Source organism: Eleutherodactylus coqui, chromosome 6 (genome assembly GCF_035609145.1).
Source record: "Eleutherodactylus coqui strain aEleCoq1 chromosome 6, aEleCoq1.hap1, whole genome shotgun sequence".
In the NCBI taxonomy this organism is placed as follows: Eukaryota; Metazoa; Chordata; class Amphibia; order Anura; family Eleutherodactylidae; genus Eleutherodactylus; species Eleutherodactylus coqui.
In genome coordinates this window covers 115,744,529-115,750,454 of record NC_089842.1, presented here as the reverse complement: position 1 = coordinate 115,750,454, position 5,926 = coordinate 115,744,529, and positions in this window count along the sequence as shown.

Below are 5,926 nucleotides of genomic sequence, written 5' to 3'. Positions count from 1 at the left end.
TCTAGAGGATGTGGACGCGGCCGAGGACGCGGAGGGCCAAGTGAGGGTGTGGGCACAGGCCGAGCCAGTGCGGTGGCCAGGGGTAGAGGCAGGGCCAGACCGAATAATCCACCAACTGTTTCCCAAAGCGCCCCCTCGCGCCATGCCACCCTGCAGAGGTCAAGGTGCTCTACGGTGTGGCAGTTTTTCACAGAGACGCCTGACGACCGACGAACAGTGGTGTGCAACCTTTGTCGCGCCAAGATCAGCTGGGAAGGCACCACCAACAGCATGCGCAGGCATATGATGGCCAAGCACCCCACAAGGTGGGACGATGCCCGTTCATCGCCTCCGGTTTGCACCACTGCCTCTCCCCCTGTGCCCCAACCTGCCACTGAGATCCAACCCCCCTCTGAGGACACAGGCACTACCGTCTCCTGGCCTGCACCCACACCCTCACCTCCGCTGTCCTCGGCCCCATCCAGCAATGTCTCTCAGCGCAGCGTCCAGACGTCGCTAGTGCCACAGTTTGAGCGCAAGCGCAACTACGATGCCACGCACCCGCACGCTCAAGCGTTAAACGTGCACATTGCAAAATTGATCAGCCTAGAGATGCTGCCGTATAGGCTTGTGGAAACGGAGGCTTTCAAAAGCATGATGGCGGCGGCTGCCCCGCGCTACTCGGTTCCCAGTCGCCACTACTTTTCCCGATGTGCCGTCCCAGCCCTGCACGACCACGTCTCCCGCAACGTTGTACGCGCCCTCACCAACGCGGTTACTGCCAAGGTCCACTTAACAACGGACACGTGGACAAGCACAGGCGGGCAGGGCCACTATATCTCCCTGACGGCACATTGGGTGAATTTAGTGGAGGCTGGGACAGAGTCAGAGCCTGGGACCGCTCACGTCCTACCCACCCCCAGAATTGCGGGCCACAGCTCGGTGGTGGTATCTGCGGCGGTGTATGCTTCCTCCACTAAAGCACCTTCCTCCTCCTCCTCCTCCAACGCAACCTCTGTCTTGCAATCAAGATGTGTCAGCAGCACGTCGCCAGCAGTCGGTGTCACGCGGCGTGGCAGCACAGCGGTGGGCAAGCGTCAGCAGGCCATGCTGAAACTACTCAGCTTAGGAGAGAAGAGGCACACGGCCCACGAACTGCTGCAGGGTCTGACAGAGCAGACCGACCACTGGCTTGCGCCGCTGAGCCTCCAATCGGGCATGGTCGTGTGTGACAACGGCCGTAAGCTGGTGGCGGCTCTGCAGCTCGGCAGCCTCACGCACGTGCCATGCCTGGCCCATGTGTTTAATTTGGTGGTTCAGCGCTTTCTGAAAAGCTACCCCCACTTGTCATACCTGCTCGGAAAGGTGCGCCAGCTCTGCGCACATTTCCGCAAATCCCACACGCACGCTGCCACCCTGCGGACACTGCAACATAGGTTTAATCTGCCAGTGCACCGACTGCTGTGCGACGTGCCCACACAGTGGAACTCTACGCTGCACATGTTGGCCAGACTCTATGAGCAGCGTAGAGCTATAATGGAATACCAACTCCAACTTGCGCGGCGCAGTGGGAGTCAGCCTCCTCAATTATTTACAGAAGAGTGGCCCTGGTTGGCAGCCATCTGCCAGGTCCTTGGAAAACTTGAGGAGTCTACCCAGGTGGTGAGCGGCGATGCTGCAATCATTAGCGTCCCCATTCCTCTGCTATGCATCTTGAGAAGTTCCCTGCAAAGCATAAAGGCAGACGCTTTGCGCTCGGAAACAGAGCCGGGGGAAGACAGTATGTCGCTGGATAGTCAGAGCACCCGCCTGTCTATATCTCAGCGCGTTGAGGAGGAGGAGGAGGAGCATGAGGAGGATGAGGAGGAGGGGGAAGAGACAGCTTGGCCCACTGGTGAGGGTACACATGCTGCTGGGCTGTCATCCTTTCAGCGTGTATGGCCTGAGGAGGAGGAAGAGGAGGAGGAGGAGGATCCTGAAAGTGATCTTCCTAGTGAAGACAGCCATGTGTTGCGTACAGGTACCCTGGCATACATGGCTGACTTCATGTTAGGATGCCTTTCTCGCGACCCTCGCGTTACACGCATTCTGGCCACTACGGATTACTGGGTGTACACACTGCTCGACCCACGCTATAAGGAGAACCTTCCCACTCTCATTCCCGAAGAGGAAAGGGGTTCGAGAGTGTTGCTATACCACAGGGCGCTGGTGGACAAACTGATGGTAAACTTCCCATCCGACAGCGCTAGTGGCAGAAGGCGCAGTTCCGAGGGCCAGGTAGCAGGGGAGGCGCGGAGATCAGGCAGCATGTACAGCACAGGCAGGGGAACACTCTCCAAGGCCTTTGACAGCTTTATGGTTCCCCAGCAAGACTGTGTCACCGCTCCCCAGTCAAGGCTGAGTCGGCGGGAGCACTGTAAAAGGATGGTGAGGGAGTACGTAGCCGATCGCACGACCGTCCTCCGTGACGCCTCTGCCCCCTACAACTACTGGGTGTCGAAGCTGGACACGTGGCCTGAACTCGCGCTGTATGCCCTGGAGGTGCTTGCTTGTCCTGCGGCTAGCGTCTTGTCAGAGAGTGTGTTTAGTGTGGCTGGGGGAATCATCACGGATAAGCATACCCACCTGTCAAACGACAGTGCCGACAGGCTTACACTCATCAAGATGAACAAAGCCTGGATTTCCCCAGACTTCTCTTCTCCACCAGCGGACAGCAGCGATACGTAAGCAATACGTAGGCTGCACCCGCGGATGGAAGCTACGTTCTCTCTCACCATCCAAAACGGGGACATTTCTGCTTCATCAATCTGTGTCTAATATTCCTCCTCCTCCTCCTGCTCCTCCTCCTGAAACCTCACGTAATCACGCTGAACGGGCAATTTTTCTTAGGGCCACAAGGCTCACTTATAATTTTTCTAAACAATTTTTATAAGTTTCAATGCTCTTAAAAGCGTTGAAACTTTAACTTGAACCAATTTTTCGTTAAACTGGGCTGCCTCCAGGCCTAGTTACCACTTAAGCCACATTAACCAAAGCGATTAATGGGTTTCACCCGCCATCTTGGTTGGGCATGGCCAATTTTTTGGATGTACATTAGTACTGTTGATACAGCAATTTTTGTGGGCCCTCGCCTACAGTGTAATCAAATGAATTTTCAGCCCACCTGCATTACAGCTGACGTTACATCCGCTGTGTTGGGCAATGCAATGGGATATTTTTGTGTATCGCCGGTGGGTTCCAGGGAGCCACCCATGCTGTAGGTGCACACAGAGTTTAACCTACATCTGTCCACTTGTAAAGAACCCCAGTCTGACTGGGGCATGCAGTGTGGGCCGAAGCCCACCTGTATTAAGCACGACATTACTACCTCAGCTGTGTTGGGCAATGCAATGGGATATTTCTATGTACCGCCGGTGGCTTCCTGGCACCCACCCATGCTGTGGGTCCACAGGGAATTATAAATGCATCTGTTTCCACTTGTAAAGAACCCCAGTCTGACTGGGGCATGCAGTGTGGGCCGAAGCCCACCTGCATTAAGCACGACATTACTACCTCAGCTGTGTTGGGCAATGCAATGGGATATTTTTATGTACCGCCGGTGGGTTCCAGGGAGCCACCCATGCTGTGGGTCCACAGGGACTTCACAATAGGGAGTTGTACCTGCCTGTGTCTATGAATTAAAAACCGCGGTCTGACTGGGGCATGCAGACACCTTGACAGAATGAATAGTGTGTGGCACATAGGTTCCCCATTGCTATGCCCACGTGTGCAGCTCCTGATGGCGGTGGCACAGCATTCTATTTCTCATTGCTTCTGTACAGCATTGCGGGCTATCGCCCCGCCCCTTTTAAAGAGGGTCGCTGCCTAGCCGTGCCAACCCTCTGCAGTGTGTGCCTGCGGTTCCTCGTCATGGCAGACGCACTTCTAAATAGACATGAGGGTGGTGTGGCATGAGGGCTGCTGAAGGCTGCGCAGGGACACTTTGGTGTGCGCTGTGGGGAGGAGGGGGGGGGCGGTTGGGCAGCATGTAACCCAGGAGAAGTGGCAGTGGAGTGTCATGCAGGCAGTGATTGTGCTTTGTTGGAGGTAGTGTGGTGCTTAGCAAAGGTATGCCATGCTAATGAGAGCTTTTCAGAAGTAAAAGTTTTTGGGAGGGGGAGGGGCCACTCTTGCCGCTATTGTGGCTTAATAGTGGGACCTGTGAACTTGAGATGCAGCCCAACATGTAGCCCCTCGCCTGCCCTATCCGTTGCTGTGTCGTTCCCATCACTTTCTTGAATTGCCCAGATTTTCACACAAGGAAACCTTAGCGAGCATCGGCGAAATACAAAAATGCTCGGGTCGCCCATTGACTTCAATGGGGTTCGTTACTCGAAACGAACCCTCGAGCATCGCGAAAAGTTCGTCCCAAATAACGAGCACCCGAGCATTTTGGTGTTCGCTCATCTCTAGTAAATTACAACTAGGTAATTCTGCTGTATGTGTCAACATTGAGTGATTCCATAATTTTTTTCTTGTTTGATCAGGAAAAACACATGCCATTAATTAAAAAAATATTTCAATTGTTTATGTTTCACAAAGCCAGAATACCAAGCTATTAAACATTGTTTTTTGCTTTATCTGTGAAATGTGTTTTTTCTTCTAAGTAAAAAAGCTGTGAGAATCTCCTCTTAGATTACATTCATATATGTGTCACAGTCATCTTTTGGAGCCTTCAACACAGAACTGGCAGAAAGTCTACGACAAAATAGTGCAGGCAAATGCATTGTTTTGTCTGGAAAAATGTGGCTGGCATGCCGGAAGCCGGACAGATCCTGTTATAGTCAATGCCGTTCCAGTTTTAATTTTTCAGCTGTGTGGAAATCACTTGCTGTCCACAGCATAAGGCTTTATTCACACAAGCCAATATTGGAGGATCTTTCATGCCCGCCCGATACATGCTGCCCATCTGATGCATTGGTTTACAATGCATCAGTACAGATAGCCATATTCCTGCAGCATAAAAGTGCCTGGACGGCCAAGAGAGCACATACAAGCGCATTTCAGGCGGGTGCTTTTACATTGGCCAGGAAAGATAGTTCAGGAACTATCTTCCTGGCTGAAATATGATGGTGGCTTCCATAGACTCCTATGGGAGCTAATGGGAGCTGCGAGAGAAGGGAGGTGGGAGGGAGTTGAGCAGCATGTCTGCTAAACTTCCCCTCCCTTCCCTCCTCCTCTCTGCCCCTTAATGGCTTTTTGCAATGGGAGGAGGCGACGAGACAGGGCGGGAGCTAGTTGCTAAGCTACCACCCCGTCAAGCCCCCTTCCTTTGCCGAGAGCTGGTGAGGGGGTGGAAACTGGGAGGCAGTTTATCAAGCTAAAATGTTTCCCCCGGCGCGACGGCAATCCGGGCTCGGCGCATTTGCGCCAGACCTGGTCCATCTAAATGAGCACAAAAACGGCAGACTCGTGCCCCCGTTTATGCAATTTTTGGTTGCACTGTGGCCATGACATAGCCAATTGAAAATCGCTACGCTTATATGAATAAGCCCTAAGTGCATATGTGGCCTTAGGGCTTCTTCAAAAAGATATATTTGCACATGTTTGTGCAATACATACAGGATAGAACCCATTGATATCAATCGCTTTGCTCCCATTAACGCGCAAAAAGATAGTATCTGCTGTAGCTTTCTGTGCAATGCTCTGAAGCATGTGCAATTACACACATGGTCGTCTAAATAACTCCTGAGTATACGGATTCAATTATTTTTACCAGGGCTTGTATACTGTCAAATAGTATGCAGTTCTGTCTAAAGTGTAAGTTCATCTTTTCTGTATTTTGCATCCTGCAGATTTTTGCAGTAATATGTAAATTGAACACAACTGAAGGATGTGATCATATGTGAAAAGTGGATTATTTGCACATAAACATTAAAGTAGATCACAGAAGACAATGAAAATCATA